This window comes from Microtus pennsylvanicus, chromosome X (assembly GCF_037038515.1).
Source record: "Microtus pennsylvanicus isolate mMicPen1 chromosome X, mMicPen1.hap1, whole genome shotgun sequence".
In the NCBI taxonomy this organism is placed as follows: Eukaryota; Metazoa; Chordata; class Mammalia; order Rodentia; family Cricetidae; genus Microtus; species Microtus pennsylvanicus.
The window spans coordinates 129,454-156,039 of NC_134601.1; the positions used below are offsets into that span (position 1 = coordinate 129,454).

The window sequence follows — 26,586 nt, forward strand, 5'->3', positions numbered from 1 at the left end:
ACATTTCCCTGATTGCTAAGGATGTTGAACATTTCTTTAAGTTTTTCTCAGTCATTTGAGTTTCCTCTATTAAGAATTCTCTATTTAAAGCCACAGAGGCTCACAGGACACAACATCAGCATACAAGAATGGGTTTTCTTTACATATAACAAACTTGCTGAGAAATAAATCAAAAGCTCATTTAAAGTAGCTTTAAATGATGAAGGACCTAGACACAAGCCTAACCTAGCCAAGGATGTAAACCAATAACAGTGAAGAAAGAAATGTAAGGCTTTCAAGATAGGGAACACTTACATGCGCATGGGTTCAGAAAATGAATACTGTGAAAAAGACTATACTACCGAAAGTAGTTACTAGATTCAACCTCTCATCATCAAAATTCCAGTAACATTTTTTTTGTACAACTAGGAAAAACACATCTGAATTCACATGGAAGAAGACAAGCCTCTGCATAGTCAACAGTTAAATAATAATTTAAAAAGCGATGTTAGAAGTGTTCTAATATCTGATATTGAACTATACTACAGAGCCCAAATAACAGAGTATAGTGTGCACAAAACAGACACATAATACCGGACCCAGAAATAAATCAAATCCTCGTCAAAGATGTTTAAAACATATATTTACAAAAACAGTTTCATCAACAAATTGTGGGGAATTACTGGCCAAGGAGAAGATGATGAAATGGGAGGGGTTGGGCTATGCTGTGGTTCTTGGGATGCATAATCTAGGGTGGTGTGGCAGTAGTTGGCAGGTGGTTCCTCACCTACTCATCAATGGGTGAGGGCTGAACCAGAGCAGTGGGGCTGGAATAGGGGCCAGCAGTGATGCTGGTGCTGAGATGGGAGGGACAGTCCACAAAACAAGAAGGTTACTCTGAGTTCTGGGTTCTGGCTGGTATGGTCTAGTTTTCATTGGCAGAAGTTTTCTGGGATTGGGGGCAGGGTTCAGTAAATAGTGGGGCCCTGGATGAGTTGTGATGGTGTGGGCCTGGGGAAAGGTAGGAAGGTAAAGAGTTCAGGGAAGGGTATAGCTTACTAACCTGGTCTTACTGGTGTGGTCTGGGCCTGTTTGGCAGAAGTCTTCTGGGGTTGGGGAAGGACCCAGCAGAGGGTCCAGGGATGAGATGGGATGGCATGGGCCTGGGTAAGGGTCATGAAATTATGAATTTTACAGGCAATTGGATGAAACTAGAAAAAAATATCACACTGAATAAGTTAACACAGACCTAAAAAGACAAATATGGCATTATGTATTTACTTACAAGTGAGTATTAACAGTTAATGAAAATCAAGCTACAATCCACAGACCCTGAGAGGTCAGGTAAAGAGGAGGGCTCCAGAGGAAGGGGAAATAGAATGAATTTTGCAGGTGGACTGGAGGAGGATAGGGATAAAGGGGGAAGGATCAGGTGGGAAGAAAGGATGAAGGAGGAGAATGCGGGTACAAACTACTAGGATTGGGGGAGCATTGGGCATGTGTGGAAGCATAGTGCAGTGGAAACTTCCTGGAGTTTATGAGTGTGACCCTAGTGAGGACTCCTAGTAATGGAGGCTATGGAGTCTGAACTGGCCTTCTTTTGTAGCTAGGCATGGCTTCCAGTGTTGGGACTGAGTTACATTCCTTTGAGCTGCTGGCCAAAAGGGCCCTGTGAAGATTCCTAAAAAACCAGGTGGTGTTAGGCCATAAAAACCATCTCTGAAAACTGAAAGTGGAGCCCCATTCTGAGGACAACATCTACTATGTTTACTGACTGTAGAAAGTTCGAGCTTGTGTGGGCATGGAGAATTCACCCCTATGTTCTGGTCCTTTTGGTGTGGAAAGGTAGGTGCTCTGCAGGTATGGAAAGAGAAACATGGACATCAATCTAGCAGCAAATCTTCCACCTATAATCTGCCCTTCTAGCAATGTGCACTGGGGCAATGGTGGCACAGAACATGTTCGGGTGGCCAAGTAAGTCTAACTTGAGGCCCAAGCCATGAGAGGGAGCCAATGCCCTGCACTGTCTTGATGACAGCTTCAGATATGGAAGCTGGATAGACCAGAGACCCAGGGTAGAACCAAACACAGCTGTTTGAAAACAAAACAACAATCAATGAGATGATTCCTAATGATATATTCTGCTATACTCATGGACCGGTGCCTTGTCCAGTCATCATAGAAGAGGCTTTTTTTTGGCAGCAGATGGGAACTGGTACAGAGACCTACAACCAGACATTATGCAGAGAGGAGAGAGAGAGAGAGAGAGAGAGAGAGAGAGAGAGAGAGAGAGAGAGAGAGAGAGAGAGGCTAAATTGGAGGTCTCTGTTGGGTCCCTCCCCTCAGAGACTTGGGAACATGGCAGAAGAGGGAAAGAAAAGATGGCATGAGTCAGAGAGGATGGAAGAAAACAGGAGAACATGGTCCACCGAATTAACTAAGCAGCACTCATATGGGCTCACAGAGACTAAAGTAGCAAGTATGGGGTCTGCATGAGTCTGCAGCAGGTCCTCTGCATAAATATTGTACCTGTTGGCTTGGTATTTTTGTAGGACTTCTAAAAGTGGGATGGGGTGTGTACCTGACTCGCCTGCTCTTGAGATAGATGCTTCTCCTCCTACTGGGTTGCCTTGAGCAGTCTTGATAGGAGGGTTTGTGCCTAGTCCTATTGTAACTTGTTATGTCATGCTTGGTTGATAGCCCTGGGACAGCTGCCCTTTTCTGAAGGGAAGCAGAGGAGGAGTGGATCTGGGAAAGAAGGAAGCTGTGGAGGGGGAGCTGGGAGGAGTGAGAGGAGGGTATACTGTGGGCGGAATACATTGTATGAGAGCAGAATCTCTTTTCAATAAAATTTAAAAAGAAATAGCATGTCTGACAATAGAATTATAAAAGCTGGGACAGATATATGAATATGTAAGAGTCTTAGCTCCTGCCTGATATTTTATATTTTCAATTTTTTTGAGACAGGGTCTCTCTATGCCTCTCATGAAACTCTTTGTGTAGACCACCAAACCCAGAACATGTACAATTGTGAAATTATATTTGGTTAATATAAAGGTATATGTAATACTCTTTAAAGCAATTGTTAAAATAACAAAGCAATGTCTAATAGATAGCTAAGAATGAATAAATCTTCAAAGACTTAAATCATTAATAGATCCCACAACCCAAGAGAAAGCAGAATAAAAGAGCACAAAACCAAAAACCAACTAGATAAATAAAAAATAAAAAGAAAGTAGATAGAATCAGACCTAACCAGAGAAATCATAACATCAAATATGGACCCTATGGTAGATCTAGTGCAAGTTTTTGGGAAAGTCTCTAGACAGATCTCTAGAATGACTGTATCTTATCGGATCACCATAGCTTAAAGTTAGAAGACAACAGCAACACTATTTCAGAAAGCCCACAAACACTTGGAAACTGAACAGTGCTCATTTGAATCACCAATGGGTCAAGAGGAAATAAAGAAAATAAAGACTTCCTAAAATTCAATGAAAAGTACTGCACAACATACTCAAATTTATGGGACAAAATGAAATCAGTGTTAAGAGGAAAGTTTATAGTACAAATGTCTACATAAATAATATGGGAAAACCCCACACTAGCGAGTTAACAGGCTACCTGAAAGCTCTAGAACAAAAAAAAGCAAACTCACCCAGGAGTGCTAGATGACAGGAAATAATCAAATTGATAGCTAAAATCAACAAAATAGAAACAAAGAAAATAATACAAAGAATCAGTGAGACAAAATGTTGGTTCTTTGAGAAAATAAAAAAAAATAGACAAACCTTTATCCAAACTCACCAAAAGGCAGAGAGAGAGAATATCCAAATTAACAAAATCAGAAATGGCACAGCGAAATGGCGGAGACCATAGCGGACACCCAGCGGCTGATCACCAAGCTGCAGAACCTGAATGACGCCTATGGGCCGCCCAGCAACTTCCTTGAGATCGAGGTGAGCAACCTGCAGACCATGGGGGTCGGCCGGGCCGCTTCACCACCTACGAGATCAGGGTCAAGACAAATCTTCCTATCTTCAAGCTGAAGGAATCTACTGTTAGAAGAAGATACAGTGACTCTGAGTGGCTTCGAAGTGAACTAGAAAGAGAGAGCAAGGTTGTAGCTCCCCCACTCCCTGGGAAAGCGTTTTTGCAGCAGCTTCCTTTTAGAGGAGACGATGGAATATTTGATGACAATTTCACCGAGGAAAGGAAGCAAGGGCTGGAACAGTTTATAAACAAGGTCGCTGCTCATCCTCTGGCCCAGAATGAACGTTGTCTTCACATGTTTTTACAGGATGAAATAATAGATAAAAGCTATACTCCATCTAAAATAAGACATGCCTGAGTTTGGAAAGAAGAGGCAAAATGAGACCATTAATGATTGCTCCACACCAATGAAGAAGCTGTAACTAACTTAGCATGCTGCACGGGCGCTGCTCTAACACGCCCTGGGTGTTCTAACACTCACAGGCTCCCTTTCATTTTGTTTTGTTTTGGCAGTTGACAAGAAGTTTTTCATTTGCTTTAGTGAAAACTCCCTCGTTGAGCCTCTCTACCTAACTCTCCTTGTTGTGTCCCTATACACATTGTAGCCTCACAAGCCCCATAGACCTGCACTGTCCTGACTAAAGTTGCTGTCTTGGTCTTATTTGCAGATTCTGTGTCCTGTTTGCTTCTTGAATCTGATTGGCTAGAATCTTTCTCTTCCCCCTTAATGTGTGATGTCACCACTTGGGCCTAATTTATGTGCAGGAGCACGACACTGTTTGTCTCCGGTGTACTTTGTGTGCAGAGTGCATCTTTCTTCTGGCCTGTAATCCCCTTCACATGGAAGATTAATGAGGGAAATCTTTATATTCTGTATAAAAGCAAAATCAAATTTATATACTAAAATCATTTGTCTAAAAATTTAAGTTGTTTTCAAATAAAAGTTGAAATGCAAAAAAAATAAACAAAAAAACCAAAATCAGAAATGAAAAGGGGGACATAACAACAGACACAGAGGAAATCCAGAGAATTGTCAGGTCATACTTCAAAAATCTGTACTCCACAAAATTGGAAAACTTAAAGGAAATTGACAATTTTCTGGATAAATATCACTTGCCAAAATTAAATCAAGACCAGATAAGCAAATTAAACAGGCCTATAACTGCTGAAGAAATAGAAACAGTCATCAAAAGTCTCCCAACAAAAAAAGGGGAGACAGAAGGAAGGGAAGGGAACAGCAAAAATGTACAGCTCAATGAAAACAATAAAAAAGAAAGGAAAAAATTAAAGGCTTTCAGTATCTTATATAGAATATAGGGTTGTCATGTAAGATAACAAAGCAAATCCAACTTCATGTATTTAAAAGCAGAACCTGCTTAAGAATATAGGGATGTAAATGATATTTAAACACCAATCAAAACAAAATTTGAAATTTTTCATTAGTCCCAAATTAAATTTATCTTGGATTCACAATTATTTTGTGGTATTGAAATGACTAATTCAAGAGCATAGAATCCAAAATCTTCAAAATATATTTACTAAAAGTTATAAACCAAAGCCCTCAAAGAGGAGAAATTCATGATTATCACTAGGAATTTCAATACCATACTGTCTCAAAAAGCCTCCAAATTAGTATAGACTTTTAGGATTTGAACAGCACAATGCAGTTGAAGTAACCGAAATTTATAGAACACGCTGTCTAACATAGCAAGAACACGTATTCTTCTCAAGTACCCAGACAGCAGCCATGGTAGTCCATATCTGAGCCCTTCAGATAACTCACAAGTAGTTTGTAGTGTTCTTGTTGTACAAAGAAAGTCCTTTGATCACAATGGAATTTCATTAGTGAGACATCTCCAGCGTCCAGCGACAGGAAAACAATTAAAACAAGAAATGTACTTTGAGAAAGAATTCACTTGTGTTCTGAAACAGCACAGAGGCCAAAGTAGAAACTGAAAGGAAAGCATTCTCAATGGGTTCAGAATAAAACCACAACTTAAAGTCAAAGGAAGCAGGTAGGAGGGAATATTAGTAAAATTGGCATAAAACAGTGAGAAAAGAGCAGAACGAACAACAGGGGAAGGCAATAAAAACAAAACCTATTCTTTACAAACATCTTGTTAAACCTCTAGTGAGAAAATTAGGGGAAACCAGAGAAAAAGCAAATACATTTGCAATGAAATGGGAGCCATGAAAACAGATTTTCTGCACACTATGAGCTTACCAAGGACAACTCTATTATATACCAATATAGTGAAAATTAATAAGTGAATAAATTCCTTGAAAGATAAAAACAAGGAAATTCTCTCAAGAATTTGAACCCACAGAATCTTTGACTTTATAGCTTAAATATACCCCAAATATGACCCTAAGCCTTTAACTTTACTACTGAATCATGACCAACAAAAATGCTAAAGGAATAGACTATTTCAATTCCATTAGAAAAGTTAAGAAAAAAAACTTCCCATTTGTTGCATGTCAGTAGCATTTCCTTGATATTAAAACCATATTAGTAGATCACAAGTCAAAACAATTAAGATGCAAAACTTCTCCCAGGCATAGGTATAAAATTGATTTTGTTTAGACGATTATTCCAATAGAAAAGGAAGAAATAAACCTAATATTATTCATAGAGGAAATTATGGCATAGAAATACTGATAGAATATATTCAAAAGTCAAGGTAATACACATCCATTTAGTGAGTTCACATTAAATAAAACCAACATACTTAACCTATTTTATTCATAAGTTCTAGCAACAACTGAAACTTGAAAAGAAGACTTTCAGTTATAGTAATAGCAAAATGCACAAAATACTTATGTGTGAAGCCAGTGAAAGCTGTGCAAGGCCTGAAAAGTACGAACTTCTCAGAAACCTTGAAGACTGACACCAATGGACACTGTGCTATCTTCATGAAAAAGTCTGTGGGGCTGGGATGTAGGTCACTTTAGAACACTTGGCCAGGAATCAAAAGGCCCTGGCTTTTCTTCCTCCACCACATAGACAAAACCCCAAACAAACCTTCAGTCTTTCACAATTAAGTATGATGGTATGGGGGAGGGGGTCCAGAATGTCATTTATGAATTTACTGAGAGTTTTGATTTGGGTGGTAGATGGCAACTTTTGGCAAATGCTTTTCCTGTGTTTATTGAGAAAAACAAAGCTGTTTGTCTAGTTTATTCCATTAATGTCATCAATTATATTTTTCCAATGTTAAATCAAGTTTCAGGTATTTGAGATGACTAATTCTGGGTATCCAGTGTTCAACATTATCACGACAGCTAACAATCATGTATTATAGTTATACTATGATAATATATAATACACATAAGTTACAGTGCAACCTAATGTAGGCGGAGGCTGCTCATTTATTCCTGGCTGCCCAGACCCAAAATAATCACACAGAAACTATATTAATTGCAACACTACTTGGAGGATGACTCTAGAGTATTTCTAACTAGCTCTTACATCTTAAATTAACCCATTTCTATTATTCTGTGTATCCCCACAAGGTTGTGGCTTACCAGGTAAAGTTTCCACATCTGACTCCTTCAGCAGCTACATGGCATCTCTATGACTCTGCCTACTTTCTCTCTCTACATCTTTGTTCAGATTTTCTGCCTGGCTTTACTCTCTTAAGCCATTGGCCGAAAGTGGCTTCTTTATTAACCAATGGCAATAAAACATATTCACAGCATACAGAGTGGAATCCCAGATAAAATTAGTGTACAATAATATATATTATATATAATGTATCTATATATGTATATATATTATATATAATGTATCTGTTAAGCACAGAGGTACATAGTGCTGTTCCCACAAAATACAAAAGAACATGCTAAGTATAAGAGTGGAAAAATATAATAATTAGCTGAATCACGTCAATTATTTCATACTGTATACATACACTAAGGCAACAATTTGTGTGTCTTAAAAATATATAATTCTTGTTCCCCAATTATGCCTCAATAAAGTCAAGAAAATGTTAAATCATTCTTTCATCCAAGGGATAAGCCCTACTTCATCTTTATGTATTATCTTAAGGCTCTAAAGCAGTGGATCTCAATATGTGGGTTGCAACACCTTTGGAAAACCTCCAAAAATTATTACGTTACAATTCATAACGGTAACAATTAGTCATGAAGTATCAATAAAAATAATTTCATGGTTGGGGGTCACTACAAACATGAGTGACTATTATAGAGTAACAACATTAGGGACATTGAAGAAGGCATCAAGTTAGCTGCTAAGCTTAACATTCAGATATTAACAGGAATTATATACTATGTTAAAGAGCATCATTTATTTAATTGAATACTTTAACATAAATAGATATGGCATATATCAAGCTATTTTGGTTCTTCATATATGAGGAGGATTACAAATGTCTATTAAGCTCTATTAACATGAAACATTCATTTTAATGTGAAGCCCTTTACATTCCTTCAGCAGTTAGTCATGTAATCTTTATATAATTTTATTGTGCTCTTTTTTTCCTAAAAGAAGCAACATTTATTTAACTCTTTGTGTCCATATTGAATTTTATCTGGTTATTTTTTTTTGAAATTTTGAAACAAGACCTCAGGTGTTTCATGCTGTCCTGGAACTCACTATATAGCTGAGGATGATCTTAAACTCTTGATCCTCCTGTTTCTACCTCTGAAATTTAGTTATTACAGATGTTTTTCACCCTGCCAGGTTTCAATTTGATTTGATTTAGTTGGATTGAATTGAATTGCCTTGTGATTGGACTTACTTTTGTAGCTACTTTTTGCTTGGTTCTGTCCTTTGGATCAGTGCTATAGACTTTTGCAAAATGAGTTGTGTGTAGGTATCCATGGAAATAAAAGTGCCAGGAATTGAATCTCTCATTATCCCCCTCCAAATCCAAACAGAAGAGAATCAAATAAACATACAGAAATCCACATCCACAGCTTAACTAGAAAATCGGAAATGCACAAACTTTAAAATCTGTCATTGGAAACGCGAACATCTTTTTTTAAAAAAAAATATTTATTTATTAAAAATTTCCACCTCCTCCCCTCCTCCCATTTCCCTCCCCCTCCCTCTCCAGTCTTAAGAGCAGTCAGGATTCCCTGCCCTGTGGGAAGTCCAAGGCTTTCCCCCCTTGATCCAGGTCTAGGAAGGTGAGCATCCAAACAGGCTAGGCACCCCAAAAGCCAGTCCATGCAGTAGAATCAAAACCCAGTGCTATTATCATTGGCTTCTCAGTCAGCCCTCATTGTCAGCCACATTCAGAGAGTTCAGTTGGATCACATGCTCCATCAGTCCCAGTCCAGCTGGCTTTGGTGAGCTCCCATTAGATCAGTCCCACCGTCTTTGTGGGTGGACGAACCCCTAGCGGTCCTGCCTTCCTTGCTCTTGTTTTTCCTCCTTCTTTTCTTCATCTGGGCCTTGGGAGCTCAGTCCAGTGCTCCAATGTGGGTCTCTGTCCCTATCTCCATCCATTGCCGGATGGAGGTTCTATGGTGATATGCAAGATATTCATCAGTGTGGCTATGAGATAAGGCCAGTTCAGGCACCCTCTTCTTTGCTGCCCAAGGACCTAGCTGGGGACATCTCCTTGGACACCTACTCAGCGGTAAAAAACAATATCTTGAATTTTGTATGCAAATGGATGGAAATAGAAAACACTATCCTGAGTGAGATAACCCAGACCCAAAAAGATGAATATGGTATGTACTCACTCATAAGTGGATTCTAGCCATAAATAAAGAACATTGAGCCTATAATTCATGATCCTAGAGAAGCTAAGTAAGAAGATGAACCCAAAGAAAAACATATATTTATCCTCCTGGATATTGGAAGTAGACAAGATCGCCGAGAAAAGTTGGAAGCACAGGGGTGGGTGGGGTGGGGGGAAGGGGAGATGAGGAGACAGAAGAGAGAAGGGGAGGATTGGGGAGAGCTTGGGGGAATGGGATGGTTGAGATGGAGGAAGGGTGGATATGGGAACAGGGAAGAAGATATCTTAACTAAGGGAGCCATTTTAGGTTTGGCAAAAGCAAACATCTTTTGCAAAGGCTTCTCCCACTTTTCTTCATTACAGAGCACCAAGAAACTGGTTGGAAGGAATACTGGAGTAGATCAGCAGCTGGAGAAATTTATCCCCTGTGCAGATCTAGCGGAAGAGACCTCGTTGGTGCAATTCTTATTCCAAGGAACTAGCGTGAGAAGCTAAGATGATAAAAATCGACAGCAACAGCGGAGCCAGAAGGAACACGATGTCTAAACATCATGTTACATAACTTACCTGTAAGCAGAAATTTTGACAAATTCCAATGAGCTCTCTCAAGTATCAAGAAGACTCCTGTTGCCTCCTCAAAGAAAGCAAGGAATATGTAGAAAAAAAATAGCATGGCGATAAAAGATAGAGCCTAACTGAAGGCCATAAATAAATAAATATGAAATATTTGTCAGCCAACCTAAGACTAAACCTTAAGACCCCCCTCTCCCTCCCTCCCTCCTCTCTCTCTCTCTCTCTCTCTCTCTCTCTCTCTCTCTCTCTCTCTCTCTCACACACACACACACACACACACACACTCACACACACATGTGCAACATGAAAGTCGAAGGGATAATTAAATTATTGGGAAGGAGGGATCCAGCAGAAGTGGGAGAGGAACAAGAGAACGTCACAGTGAATAGGATCACAATATATTCTATATAAGCATGTAATTACAAAGTGTTTCAAGACCATGTGGTGGTGCACACTTTTAGTCCCAGAACTCATCAGGCAGAGGCAGGCGGATCTCTGTGAGCTCAAGGCCAACTTCGTCTACAGAGTGAGTTCCAGGACAGGCTCTAAAGGTACACCAAGAAACCCTGTCTTGAAAAACCAAAAACCAAAAATTAAATAAATAAATAAATAAATAAAAGCTATGGACAAACAGAAGGGCTACAGAAGTGTGACAATACTGAAATGTTCTAGAAAAGCAAACATTTACTATTTACTACAAGGAAGAAATTAAAATGAACCAGTGACTTAGGGTAAGACTTAGAAGGTAATGACTTCTGGTTGAGAAAAAAAAGGTGAATACCCTCTGAAGACTGGATAGTAAAGAAGGTAGCAGGCACCAGATGGTGGTAGCACACTCCTTTAATCCCAACACTCGGGAGGCAGAGGCAGGTGGACATCTGTGTGTTCAAGGCCAGCCTGGTCTACAGAGCAAGTTTTAGGACAGACTCCAAAGCTACACAGAGAAACCCTGTCTTGAAAAACAAAAGGGAAAAAAATAAAAAATAAAAAAAAGATAGCAGACAAAGGGCGGGGGGAAGTAAGTCTTTAAAAGATCAAAGCAACGGTAAATAAAGCAGGAAATACAATCCATAATATGACCACTGGCCCAAATAATTTTTTTTAAATAGAATTATACTGATAAGGAAACAGCAGAGGGCGCCCTTGATCTATGAATGGTCTAAATGAACATAAGGGCTCTGCAAAAACAGTTACTGATTCTAGGAGGGAAGGAAAGCTAAGCTCCTCTGTTGATGAAATTTTCACCCCTAATAAAACTTATGATGGTAAAGAGACTAAAAGAACACTCCTACGTAGGCTTGCTTTTGTTAAGGTAACAAAGCACCACCAGCTTGGAATAACACAAAGTCATTTTGTACTTTTTTTTAAAATTTATTTATTTATTAAGGATTTCTGCCTCCTCCCCGCCACCGCCTCCCATTTCCCTCCCCCTCCCCCAATCAAGTCCCCCTCCCTCATCTGCTCGAAGAGCAATCAGGGTTCCCTGACCTGTGGGAAGCCCAAGGACCACCCACCTCTATCCAGGTCTAGTAAGGTGAGCATCCAAACTGCCTAGGCTCACACAAAGCCAGTACCTACAGTAGGATCAAAAACCCACTGCGATTGTTCTTGAGTTCTCAGTAGTCCTCATTGTCCGCTATGTTCAGCGAGTCCGGATTTATCCCAGGCTTTTTCAGACCCAGGCCAGCTGGCCTTGGTGAGTTCCCAATAGAACATCCCTATTGTCTCAGTGTGTGGGTGCACCCCTCGTGGTCCTAAGTTCCTTGCTCGTGCTTCGTCTCCTTCTGCTCCTGATTTGGACCTTGAGATTTCTGTCCAGTGCTCCAATGTGGGTCTCTGTCTCTGTCTCCTTTCATTGCCTGATGAAGGTTAATATTAATGAGGATGCCTATGTGTTTGTCTTTGGATTCACCTTCTTATTTAGCTTCTCTAGGAACATGAATTATAAGCTCAATGTCCTTTATTTATGGCTAGAAACCAAATATGAGTGAGTACATCCCATGTTCCTCTTTTTGGGTCTGGCTTAAGACAACATAAGGAGATCAAGGGGACTCGTATTGGAAAGGAAGAAGTTAAGCTTTCATTATTTGCAGATGATATGATAGTATACATAAGTGACCCCAAAAATTCTACCAAAGAACTCCTACAGCTGATAAACACCTTTAGTAATGTGGCAGGATACAAGATCAACTCCAAAAAATCAGTTGCCTTCCTATACACTAAGGATAAGGAAGCAGAGAGGGAAATCAGAGAAGCATCACCTTTCATGATAGCCACAAATAGCATAAAATATCTTGGGATAACTCTGACCAAGAAAGTGAAAGATCTATTTGAAAAGAACTATAAATCTTTGAAGAAAGAAATTGAAGAAGACACCAGAAAATGGAAGGACCTCCCTTGCTCTTGGATTGGGAGGATCAACATAGTAAAAATGGCAATTCTACCATTTTGTACTTTCAAAACAAGGTCTTACTCTGCAGCCCAGATTTGTCTCAAACTTACTATCTAGTGTCCACAGAGGACTTGAATGCCTAGAAATTCTCTTGCCCAAGCCTTTCCAGCTCTACGGTGACAGACATAAGCTACCATTACCTAGCAACCCAAATGTGTGACAGAAAAACAGCACACAAAAATATACATACATGCTGATATTTAAGTCTGTACAGCGAGAAGAGTAACACAAGTGGATTATCATAGATTTATAGGGGAAAGCAATGTGAATTGGGTAAAATCAAAGAGACTATTGCTTCTGGAGGCATTGATCAAACACCCACTCCTTACTTATTTCAGAGGCTAAAAGCAGCGTGGTCTCTTCGATCTTTGAAGGATCTTCAAATGGAAAAGGGGTAAGTTACTGTAAAGAACGGTTTGGAAGAGTAAAGTTGAAGGCATTAATTACTATGAACAAGTGATGGGCATGGTGGCAAGCGAATTGGGTGTTCGTGTGTGTAGGGTCTACCTGAGAATGGCATGTGGGCACTGCTGTGCTTACCGGTCCTGATCACCCAGAGCAACCCGAAGTGGTTTGACTGCAGTAAGGCTGAACACATGACTACTCAGCTCTCATCTCGAAAAGCCATTTTTCTACTAAATAGAATTAATTCTTCAGAGAAATGATTGACCTTGGGGCCCCAGCTGGGAAAGTATGCAATGTACTCAGAACATCGTGTTCTGTGGAAAATATGAACTGGGCAAGGGACAAGGTAAGGGACAGAGGGTGCACAATTGGCTAAATCAGGTACAATTTGAGTATCAGTATAAATTTATGGTTTAATGGACCATAGCACACTCAAAAACAAGAATCCATTATACTGAAATAAATTATTATAGAAGAGAATTTTTTTTCTTTCCTGTGGCTTAGGAAGATAGGACATAGAAGAAGAATGGAGTTAGAAAATGACTGTTTGGTGGCCCTCATAGCAACAACTAAACTAAACAGGAAGGAAAATGAACAATGGATGCCAAAGCTAAGAATAACTTTCATAATTAGGCAATTAATTACATGCTTACAGAGTTACCTTTCAAAAGATACCCACTCTGTATAAAAAGGAAAAATCTTACTTTATAGTAGAAAAAAAACAGCAGCTCAGTAATACCAAAAATAATCATAAATTAACAGCAGTGGGACAGACTGTCATTTTTAGCCTCTTGATATGATGCTCTGGGAATTAATGATTTCTGTAATATCCCTCCCAAAAAAATCATGGCTGAAAATGATGAGAAAATGTCAGACAAACTCAAATTGTGGAATGTTATTCAAAACAGTTACTATGTACTCAGAATCATCAAGATCATAAAAGAACCAGGCGTGGTGGCACAGGCCTTTAGTTCTAGTACTCGGGAGCCAGCCTGGGCTACATCATGAGTTCAAGACCAGCCAGTGTTCCACAATGAAACCTTGTCTCAAAAAAGAAAATCATGAAAGAAAAAGAAATGAGTGAAGTATTCTGAATTAAAGGAGACTAAATAAAAGGGTATGACCAATAAAGATAACCCAGATACCTGGATTTTTGATTAAGGACATTGGTGATATAATTTTAGGGTTTGAATAAGATCTGTAGATAAGTTATGCTGCGTTAATGTTAATTTCTTGGACTCTATAACTATGTTCTGGTTATGAAAGAGAATTAACTTACCTTTTAAAAATAGAAACCGAAGTATTGTGTCTGCAACTTACTGTCTGGAAGTCAGAAAAGTTTCACATGAAATACATGCATGCATATTGATATATAAGTACACACACAAAAAAATAACAACAAAATATAATAAACAGCCCCTTGGTAGTCTTAGCAAAGGGTGGAAGGAAAATACTTATGCTATACGTTCATTTTTTTCTTTTCTTTTTAAAAATACTTTTATGATTATTTTGGAATTTTATACAATCTTCTCTACCCACCCAACTTCATGTGTTCTCTCTTTAATAAAACAAAACAGAACCCTAAAGAAAAACGGGTTCACATATGTACACTCAACATACCACCACCAGCAGGAGCAGCAGCAGCAGCAACAACAACAAAAACAAAACACATTAAAAACCAATCAAACAAAAACCCACTGACTAGTTACATTGGTTCACTCCTTTTTCCCTGCAGAGCTTGCTATACCCAGCATCACTCCATTGAAGAAAACTGATTTTCCTCTTCCCAGAAGCTATCAGTGGCAAGTACCTACCTGGCTAGGGCTGGGACTTTGTGTCTACCACCCCTCGTCCATCCTGGGATTTCTGTCTGGCTTGGTTTGTGCAGGTCTTTCTTCTGCTTGCTGTCACGGTTTTTGAATCCACATGTGCATTAACCCTGTTGGGTCTGGAAAACACTGTTGAAGTCATTTTTTCTGTAGGCTTGAACTTAGGCTCAAAATGTCTTTAAACGTTCATCATGCAGCTGAGCAGTGGTGTCGCAGGCCTTTAATCCTGCATTTGGGAGACAGAGACAAGTAGATCTCTGAGTTAGAGGCCAGCCTGGTCTACAGAGTGAGTTCCAGGACAACCAGGGCTTCACAAAGAAACCTTGTCTCGAAAACAACAACAACAAAAAAGTTTAGCATGCTTAGTAAAATGAAATTATTATGTTTGGATTATTCGATGGAGACTTCCCTAAGAAAAAAATATAAAATATGCATGCAGGCCCAACATGCCTTGATAAAATATTAATACATAGCATACACAGAAGAAATTATATCAGGGAGGAAGGAATGGTGGATAACTGGGCCCGTGCTACCTTAACCAAGTGTTCAATGTTGACATCGTTACTACTGGGACAAAATTGAGTCATGTGCATTCTAATGTTATGCAACAAGCAAGAGGAAAAGTGACCAAAGGAAAGACAGCCACATGTAATCACGAGGTAACAATATATGAACTCCAGTGGGGAAAGGCGACTGGTAGAACCTGAGGGCTGTGAAAAAGTAGGACTGGGGAAGCGTTTCAAATTAAAGGGGAAAAGCCATCAGAAGTAAATGAGTGAGTTCAGCTATTCCTAAACATTTCTGGTGAAATGATCTTGGGCTTCATTTCTTTTCTCATGTTATGAAAGTGGTCGACTTGTGTCATAGTAGTATTGTTAACGGTTTTGTGCAAATATCTTTAGTCTGGTGTCATTTGCTTTCTTTTACAAGTAAAATCTCATGAGGCTGCCCAGACTGGCATCAAACTCTAGAACAAAAGAAATCCTCCTGCCTCAGCCTTCCATAAAACAAGGCTTACAGACATTCTCCACAAAATCCGGCATGGTACCATTTCACTGAGGGAATCAAGTTCCTATGTGGCTCTTTTCTACATGACTTTAGAATGCAGCACCTTTCGTGGAGCTAGGAGACTTGGTAAAGAGAGGGGAAAAGACACAAACCTGGACCGGTGTTTGCATATACTAGCCGTAGTGGCTGGACTTACCCAGATTCTGCCATGAAGCCAGGCCCTCCACACATCTACCTCTTACTCCCTGTCACCTGAAAGACCACTTGCTTCCACTGCAGGCGTGGAGTCCCCCGAGCTCCAGACCTGACTTTCTGAGAGACCTAGGCTCTCATTACCACACACGACTTTACAGCCACAGCACTGCATCCAAAGTGACAAGATGGGTTAGAGGAGCCAGGCCCCTCAGCATAGCTGCTCCTTTTCATACACCGAGGACACTCTGTTCTCTTTGCCTGGCCTGAGTAGTTCTGCACAGCTGGAACCTACTCCTCGCAAATTAAAGAATTCAGGGGAAATGTTGTCTGGAACTCCTTGATTTCATCTTTTTTCTTTTCATTTTTAAAATAGAATCTCTGCCTAGCTACGCTCCCACCCCACCCCCTATCCAATGCCCAGAGTCGAGTGGAATGAATGCAGAGAAGTTGTCCTGTTTTCTGCACAGTGAAGAAACGGGAAATTCAATATGTGTTTACAATGACAGCAAAGTTAAAATAGCTCATCTCACACTACATTGCCAAATGAAGGCTAACAGAGACATAAACATTGTCCTTAGAAAGATTCTTTTGGAGGAACAGTATGAATCGAGCCATTTACTGAAGCGCTGTTTGAACAGATGGTGTGATTAGCAGCTAACATGTAAGCCATCCTGGGAGTTTATGGAAAAGTAAACAAGTGGAGCTAAAGAGAAATCCTTCTCTTCCCCCAAGGTTCTTTCATTCATTTCTCTGGGAAAGTTGGAGAGTGTGTTTTACAGGGCTGCGTTTCCTCGGGGGAAGTTCAGCATGAGCTGAGAGGAGGGTTTCTTTACAGCAAACCCACACAGATGCAGAACGGAGTTTCGAACTGGCCACCCGAGGAATGAGATCAGTCTGAGTAGTCAGTCCCCTCTACACTTGCTGAGTCTTCTGTCTGATGCATGAGAACGTTTCCGTTTTTAAGATATGGCTATAGTGAGAAATGCCCTTCAAATGATACCTCTTAAAATAACAACAACACCCCAAAGGCAAGATTGCCAATGTGCCAATGCTGCCACTGGTTGCCTCTCATGGCTTGAGGGGAACCCATATTGCTGAAGACACTGCACACTTAGGACACAGGACTCAGATGATTCTAGCTGGATTCAACTGAAAGCCTTTCTTTTGTGGTCCAGCTTCCAGGGTTCCAGAAAATACTATGCAAGATGCACGGGAAAGAGCAATCCTATGAACCACAACAATTACTAAGATGATAAGATATCCATGGCCCTTATGCTTCAGTGGCAATCAACATCTGTCTAATTGGGCTTAAGACCCCCCTCAACAAGAGGGAAACAATTCCTGGTACTCGAAATGGAGCTAGTTTCTGAGGACAAGTAAGATAAACGTAGCTACTAATACTTATCAAAGAAAGTTCGCTTTATAGCAAATGGAGGCGGCCACAGAGAACCACACCTGAACATAATATAGAGATCAACAGAGTATGTGGAGCCCAGCCGCAACAGATACATCCATACCCAGCTTCTGCATAAATGACTCAGGGAACTTCTCAAGGAAGAGGGGCCAGAAAGATTGTCAGAGGCAGAATACCTGGCAGTCTGCCGTGACATAGTCTGTGTTAGAAGTTATTATATAAATAAGATCAGGTCAATGGCAGCATCAATGGATATGTTGTCGTGGAAAGGGGAAATTTTTTATAGCGTTCCACCCCTAGACAAAGAACTGCAGACAACTAATGACTCTTGGGAGAAGGACAATTAGCCTCTTCCAGTAAGCCTTTACCCTTACTGGTTGTTCAATGTAGAGTGACAGCCCTGAAAGCAAATATACGAAAACAGCAAAAATAGACTCATTAAATTGTGTGTGTGTGTGTGTGTGTGTGTGTGTGTAAAACAATAGTAATCAAAGAAAAGGAGGCTACTAACTTGAGACTGAGGGATGTCAGAGGAATTCCATGAAGGGTGGCTTAAAGGGAAAGGAGGAGGAAAAGTGAAGTTAGTCTATTTCAATTAAAAGCTTAAATTTCATCCTTGTGGGGTTTTTTTTGACCCATTTACCCCATTTACTGTTGTGATAGAAGCGGCGGGGCTGCATCTCCGGCACCCAGCCGCCCGCATGGCTAGCTTATGCCCAGAAATAAATTACACAGAAACTGTATTCTTTTAAACACTGCCTGGCCCGTTAGTTCCAGCCTCTTATTGGCTAGCTCTTACATATTGATCTAACCCATTTTTAATATTCTGTGTAGCCCACGAGCTGGCTTATCAGGAAAGACCTTAACCTGCATCTGCGTTTGGTGGGAGAATCATGGTGACTCCCTGACTCGGCTTCTTTCTCCCAGCATTCTGTTCTGTTTACTCCACCCACCTAAGGGTTGGCCTATCAAATGGGCCTAGGCGGTTTCTTTATTAATTAACCAATGAAAGCAACAGATTAGAAAGAAATCACTCCCACATCAATTTTCCATTCAGTAATGAGTTGTTTAATGTCCAAGAGTACCCTAATTATGGTTTCTATTCCTGTGAAGAGAAACCATAGCAATGACAATTCTTATAAAGGAAAAACTTTTAACTGGGGCTGGCTTACAGTTCAGAGGTTTAGTCCCTTATCATCATGGTGGGACATGGCGACATGCAGGCAGGCATGTTGCTGGAAAAGAAATTGAGAGTTCATACATCTTGATCCATAGACAACAAGAAGTGGTCTGTGGCACTGGGTGTAGCTTGAGTTTAGGAGACCTCTGAGCCCGCCCCTGCAGTGACACACTTCTTCCAATATGATACCTACTCCAACAAAGCTGCACCTCCTTATAGTACCACTTTCTATGAGTTTATGGAGGTCAGTCACATTCAGACTACCATGGGGAGTTTTTGTATTTACTAGAGATTTGTTTGCTGTCAATTTTAAGTTTTATTACATTGTGGTGAGATAGGATACAAGGAGTGATTTTAATCTTTTTAAATTTGTATTGATTTGTTTTGTGTTCCAGGATGTGGTGTATTTTGGAATGGCTTCCATGTGTTGCTGAGTAGCATTGTATATATTCTTTGGTGTTTGGGTGGAGTATTCTGTAGGTATCTGTTAAGTCTTTTTGATATGTTAATTAATTCTGATGTTTCTCTGTTTATCTTTTGTCCATATGACCCATCTGTTGGAGAAAGTGGAGTGTTGAAATCACCTACTATTAATGGATTGATGTTATTATGTGTCTTATAATTCAGTAGTAGAACTTTTTTTAATGAAATTGAGTGCCCCAGAGATTGAGTATATATGTTTAGGATAGTAATGTCTTCTTGGTTAGTTGTTCCTTCATTTGAATGAAGTGTCCCTCTTTATCTCTTCTGATTAGTTTTAGTTTGAAGTCTATTTTGTCTGATACTGGGATAGTGACACTTCATTGCTTCCTGCTCTCATTTGTTTGGAGCAATTTTGTCCATCCTTTTACTCTAAGATGGTGCTGATCATTAAAGCCAAGATATATTTCTTGTAGACAACAATGGATTTGGTTTCTTGATCCATTCAATCTGCCCGTGTTTTATGACTGGTAAATTGAGGCTGTTAATATTTAAAGTTATTATTTAAACGTGTGGGTTAATTTTTGCTGTTGTGTTGATGATTTTTTATATACTTTGTGGGGGGTTGGACATTTTTTCTTTTAATTTTTATAATTATGTCATTTCTCCGTCACCTCCCCTCCTTCCAAAACCTCCTATGTGCCACTTCCTCCTTGCTCTCTTTCAAGTGCAGTGCCTCTTTGTTCTTCGTTGTGTGTTTTCCTAAATACATAAATATAGCATTGAAACTGTGTTAGTTTATAATTGCAAGTATTCAACATTATCCCTATCCCTTTTCTTCTTCCAAACCCTCCTTTATACCCTTCTTGCTCTTTCAAATTCATGGCTTCTATTTTCATTAGTTGTTATTGCATGCATAAATGTCTATACATATGTATTCCTAAATATAGCCTACATAGTTCATATAATGTTACCTGTATGTGTATTTTCAGGGTTGGCAATTTGTTATTGGATGACCAATTAATGTGCTTTTCCCTGAGGAAGTCTACTTCTCCCACGCTCAGCATCCTCTGTTGCCAGTAGTCCTTTAGGTAGGGTTGCAACCTGCTGAGCTATCCCTTGTTTTTTTTGGCACGTCTGTTATTGTTGTTGTCCTTTGTATTTTAATAATTATGGCTTTGCAGTCATTTCCACAGTCACTCTGCTATGTTTATTCGTCTCTTTAGCCAGAAACAATGCTTTCTGGATTTTCTTTAAGTTTGGTTTGCTGACTGAAATTTTTTAAAGGCTATTTATGTTATATAAAGTTTTTCTTTCTCATTCAACTATGGCAAATAATTTTCTAGATATTTTAGTCACATTAACCCTCGTGGTCTTTTAGGACTTGAAGTGCATTGCTCCAGGTTCTTCTGGCCTTCATAGTTTCCATTGGGAAGTCAGCTGTTAAGGTTTTCCTTCATAAAAGTGACTTCTGTCTTTTCTCTAGAAGCATGCAATACCTTTTATTTATTCAGTATGATTAGTATTTTAGCTATGATATGCCATGGAGACTTATCATCTGATTTTGTCTATTTGGGGTTTTCTGTGACTCTTATATCTGTATAGTTACATCTTTCCTTAGTTTGGGGTAGTTTTCTTCTATGGTTTTGTTGAAGATTTGGTCTCTGACATAGACTTGAGATTTTTCTCTCTCCTCTATGCCTGTAATTTGAAGATTTTTTTTTTAAAAAACAACATCCCAAATTTTCTGTATGTTCTTTTTCTGTGGTTTGATTTTTCATATTCTTTGTTTCTTGGTCTGGATCATTTACTTTATATTCAAGTCCTGGTAGTCTGTTTTCTGCTTTGAATTTTTAGTAGACCAAATCCTCTTCAGTGTTTCTGTCTTACTGAATTCTGTTCTCAAGTCCTGGATTATGTTTGTATTTTCATCAGTCGTATGATTGTGTTTTCTTGGACATCACTCATGCATTTATTCTCCTTAATTTCACTGTGCCATTTCCTTATGTTTTCTTTAAATTCTTTGAACTCTTTGATGAATTTTTTGATTGTTTTTATTTATTTTTTAACTTTTTTGGTTTTGTCGAGACAGGGTTTCCCTGTGTAACAGTCCTAGCTGTCCTGGAACTAGTTCTTGTAGACTAGGCTGGCCTCGAACTCACAGGGATTCACCTGCCTCTCCCTCCCGAGTGCTGGGATTAAAGACATGCACCACCACCGCCTGGCTTTTGATTGTTTTTAAAAAGTCCATGTCTTAGGGTTCATTTAGGTAATTCTAATTGGTAAGTATTTCTACAGAACTGGTAGGTTTTAGAGGGGAGACCCTGGTTTGATCTACCATATTGCTGGCATTTTTGCAATGGGATCTGGTCATGTAGACTCCTTTTTTACTTTGGTGTCTGATATGAACAGAGAAGGCTGGGCTAGAAGAGGGGATGTATGGGTCAAGTTGGGCCTAGAGGATGTAAACTGCATAAATAGAATGAGGTCATGTGGACACAGAAGATCGGGTTGATGTGCAGGATGTGTTTCCTGGCCCAAGCCTGGAGTGTGAGAGTAGATCCTGGGGGTTGGAGAGGATTTGTAAAGGAAGGGACCAAGCAGACTCACTGAACCCCTGGTGAAGAATGAGTGACGTATGGCTGGGTAGGGAGGCTGTGTGTGTTGTGAAAAGTGTCTGTGGGTAGTGGCAGGCATGAGGGGTTCTAGTAGAATCCTAGAGGTTGTGGGGACACAGGCAGAGGTGGAGAGAGTAGGGTAGGGCACTGGATGTGGGGCTCAGGCTAAATCCGGGAGCTGCCCATACCTGTAGCCATCCGCCACTGCATCTCTGACCACTGGAGCCTGGGCCCTGGCAGCCCCTGGAAACATGAGTTTCTGGGTTCCCAACTGTACTGCTCGGCTCTCCAGGCTCTAGCCCATGGAGGAGCATCCAAAGCCCGAACCCCAACCACCAAACCCCAGAGACCCCAGAGCATTCTCCCCACACCTGCAACCACCCCCCCCAACAGCACCTACGACTACTGGAGCCTTAGCCCTGACTGCACCTGGAGAGGAGCCCCCAGAGCCGCTCAGACTACCAGAGGCTCGGTCCACCTGCACTCGAGGAAGTGTGATCACCTAGGCCACAGGTCCCATCTACACCAATTGGAAGAAGAGAGCCCCCCCCCCGAAGCACAGGCCCCCACCTGTGCCCCTTGGAGGAAGAGATGGGTAGGTGCCATGCAAGAATATATTCAACAACTTAAAGAGCACTATGGCAACACCTGAACCTAAGGTTCCTACAAAAGAAAGACCTGAACATCCTAACCCACAAGAAGCAGAAGAAGCAATCTTAAACATAACTTTCTGAAGATGATAGAGACCCTTAAAGAGGAAATAAAAAAATTCCCTTAAAGAAACGGGGGAAATGACAAACAAAAAATTGGAAGAAATCAATAAATCTCTAAAAGAAAGCCAAGTAAAAAAACAACCAAAGAGGTGAAGAAAACAGTTCAAGACTTGAAAACAGAAACTGCAGATGCAAGCATGACCAACACATTATAAAAGATGGAAGAGAGAATATCATGAGTTGAATATATGATAGAGGAAACAGATTCACCATTCAAGGAAAATGTTAAATTCAACAAAATGTTAAATTCAACACAAAACATCCAGGAAATCTGGAACACCATAAAAAGATCAAACCTAAGAATAACAGTGCTAGAAGAAGGAAAAGAACTCCAGCTCAAAAACACAGAAAATATATTTATCAAAAATCATAGAAGAAAACTTTCCTAACCTTAAGAAGGATATACCTATGTATACAAGAAGCTTACCTTGTACAAAAAGTTCCCTTGCCGTATAATAATCAAATAGAGCTGCAAATGAAAAATACCAAGTAGCATAAAAAGTCATACCTATCAGAATTACAATCTCAATGTATACCCTGAATCTCAATGTAAACCCTGAAAGCCAGAAGGTCCTGGACAGATGTGCTGCAGACACTAAGATACCATGGATGCAAGCCCAGGCTACTATACCCAGCAAAGCTTTCAATCACCATCGATGAAGAAAACAAGATATTACAGGACAAAAACAGATTTAAACAATACCTAAGCACAAATCCAGCCCTACAGAAAGTACTAGAAGTAAAACTCCAACCCAAGAAAGCTAACTGCATCCACAAAAACAAGGCAACAAATAACCTCCCACCAGTTAACCCTAAGGAAGGGAAACACGCAAACATTACCACTGAAGAATAACAGGAATTAACAATAACTGGTCATTAACATCTCTTAATAGCAATGAACTCAATTCACCTATAAAAGATACAGGCTAATAAAATGCTACAAAAATAGGTTCCATCTTTTTGCTGCGTACAGGAAACATATCTCAAACTCAAAGACTCTGAGTAAAGGGTTGGGGAAAGATTTTCCAATCAAATGGACCTAAGAAACAGGCAGGTATTGCTATCTTAATATCTAACAAAATAGACTTCAAACTAAAATTAACCAGAAGAGATGGAGAAGGACACTTCACATTCATCACAGGAAAAACCCATCAAGATGAAGTCTCAATCCTGAACATCTATGCCCCAAATACAAGAGCACCCACATATGTAAAAGGAACATTACTAAAGCTTAAGTCACACATCAAACCCCACACACCAATAGTAGACAACTTCAACACCCCACTCTCCACAATGGGCACGTCAACCAGAAAGAAACTTAAAGAGATAAGAGAACTAACAGATGTCATGACACAAATGGACTTAACAGACATCTATAGAACATTTTACCCAAACACAAAAGGATATACCTTCTCAGCACCTCATGGAACCTTCTCTAAACTTGATCACATACTCAGCAACAAAGCAAACCTCAACAGATACAAAAAAAGTGAAATAACCCCCCTGTATCTTATCAGATCACCAAGGCTTAAGGTTAGTATTCAACAACAACACTAATTGCAGAAAGCCCCCAAACTCATGGAAAAAAGGACAGTGCTCAATTCAATTACCCTGGGTCAAAGAAAAAAATAAGAAATATATTAGTGACTTCCTAGAATTTATCAAAAATGAATGTACAGTGGAGAAATCTCACAATAATAACTTAACAGTACACCCGAAAGCTCTAGAACAAAAAGAAGCAGAGTCACCTAGGAGGAGTAGACGACAAGAAATAATCAAATTGAGGGCTGAAATCAATACAATAACAATAAACAAAACAATACAAAGAATCCATGAAACAAAGAGCTGGTTCTTTGTGAAAATCAGCAAGATAGACAAATTTTTATCCAAACTAATGAAAAAGGCAGAGAGAGAATTTCCAAGTTAACAAAATCAGAAATGAAAAAGGGGGACATAACAACAGACATTGCGAAAATCCAGAGAATCATTAGGTCATACTACAAAAACCTGTATGCCACAAAATTGGAAAATGTAAATAAAAGAAATGGACAATTTTCTGGATAGGTACCACATGCCAAACATAAATAAAGATCAGGTGAACAATTTAAATAGATCTATCACCTGTAAGGAAACAGAAACAGTCATCAAAAGTCTCTCAACCAAAATAAGTTCAGGGTCTAATGGTTGCAATGTAGAATTCTACCAGAACTTCCAAGAAGAGCTAAAACCTATACTCCTCAAAGTGTTCCATACAATAGAAACAGAAAGGACCTTGCCAAACTGTTTAGATGATGCTACAGGTACCTTGAAACCAAAACCACATAAAGACTCAACCAAGAAAGAGAATTACAGACCAATCTCCTGAATCCAAGAACACACAAAAACCCCACCATGATCAAGTTGGCTTCATCCCAGAGATGCAGGGCTGGTTCAACATACAAAAATCTGTCAATGTAAACCACCACATAAATAAACTGAAAGAAAAAAACCATATGATAATTTCATAAGATGCTGAAAAACCCTTTGACAAAATTCAAAATCCCTTTATGATAAAGGTCTTAGAGAGACCTTTACTTAAACATAATAAAAGCAATATACAGCAAGGTGACAGTCAAAATCAACTTAAATAGAGAGAAATTCAAAGCGATTCCACTGAAATCAGGAAAATATCAAGACTGTCCACTCTATCCATAACTACTCAATATAGTGCTGGAAGTTCTAGCTAGAGCAATAAGGCAACAAAATGAGTTCAAATACAAATTGGAAAGCAAGAAGTCAAACTTTCACTATTTACAGATGATATGATAGTATATATCAGTGGCCCCAAAAATTCTAAGAGGGAACTCCTCCAGCTGACAAGCACCTTCAGTAATGTGGCAGCATACAAGATCAACTACAAAAACCCAGTAGCCCTCTTATATACAAATGATAAAGGGGCTAAGAAAGAAATCAGAGAAACATCGCCCTTCACAACAGCCACAAATATCATAAAATATCTTAGGGTATCTCTAACCAAAGAAGTGAAAGACCTGTATGAAAAGAACGTTCAGTCTTTGAAGAAAGAAATTGAAGATATCAGAAAATAGAAAAATCTTTTATGCTTATGGATAGGTAAGATCAACTTAATAAAAATGGAAATATTATCAAAAGCAATCTACAGATTTAATACAATCCCCAACTAAAATCCCAACACAAGTCTTCACAAACCTCAAAATAACAATTCTCAAGTCATAAGGAAAAACAAACAACCCAAGACAGTCCAAACAATAATAGTATAGAAAAGAACCTCGAGGCATCACCATCCCTGGCTTCAAGCTCTACTATAGAGCTATAGTAATGAGAATGCTTGGTATTGGTATAAAAACAGACAGGAGGACCAATGGAATCTAATTGAAGACCCTGATATTAAGCCACACCCATATGAATACCTGATTGACAAAGAAGCTAAAATTACACAATAGAAAAAAGAAAACACATTCAACAAATGGTTCTGTTGATCTGTTTGGATATCAGTATGTAGAAGAATGCAAATAGCTCCATATCTCCATGCACAAAACTCAAGTCCAAATAGATCAAAGTCCTCATCAAAAATCCAGCCCCATTGAACTTCAAAGAAGAGAAAGTGATAAGTAGCTTTGAACACATGGGCAAAGGAGACCACTTCCTAAATATAACACCAGAAACACAGACACTGAGAGCATCAATTAATAGATGGGACCTCCTGAAACTGAGAAGCTTCTGTAAGGCAAAGGACACTGTCAAAACAACATGGCAGCCTACAAAATGGGAAAAGAGCTTCACCAACCACACATCAGACAGAGGGCTGATCTCCAAAATATAATAAACTTAAGAAAGTAGACATCAAAATTCCAAATAATCCATTTTAAAAATGGGGTGCAGATTGAAACAGAGAATTTTCAACAGAAGGTTCTTAAATGGCCAAAAGATATTTAAGGAATTTGTCAACATCCTTAGCCATCAGGGAAATGCAAATCAAAATGGTTCTGAGATACCATCTTATACCTGTCAGACGACC

General features: G+C 39.4%; 1 pseudogene; it reads left to right on the forward strand.

Moving 5' to 3' along the window:
- The first annotated feature begins 3,839 nt into the window (after positions 1 to 3,839).
- LOC142841362 (sorting nexin-3 pseudogene) lies at positions 3,840 to 4,639 on the forward strand (annotated as a pseudogene).
- Positions 4,640 to 26,586: the final 21,947 nt, after the last annotated feature.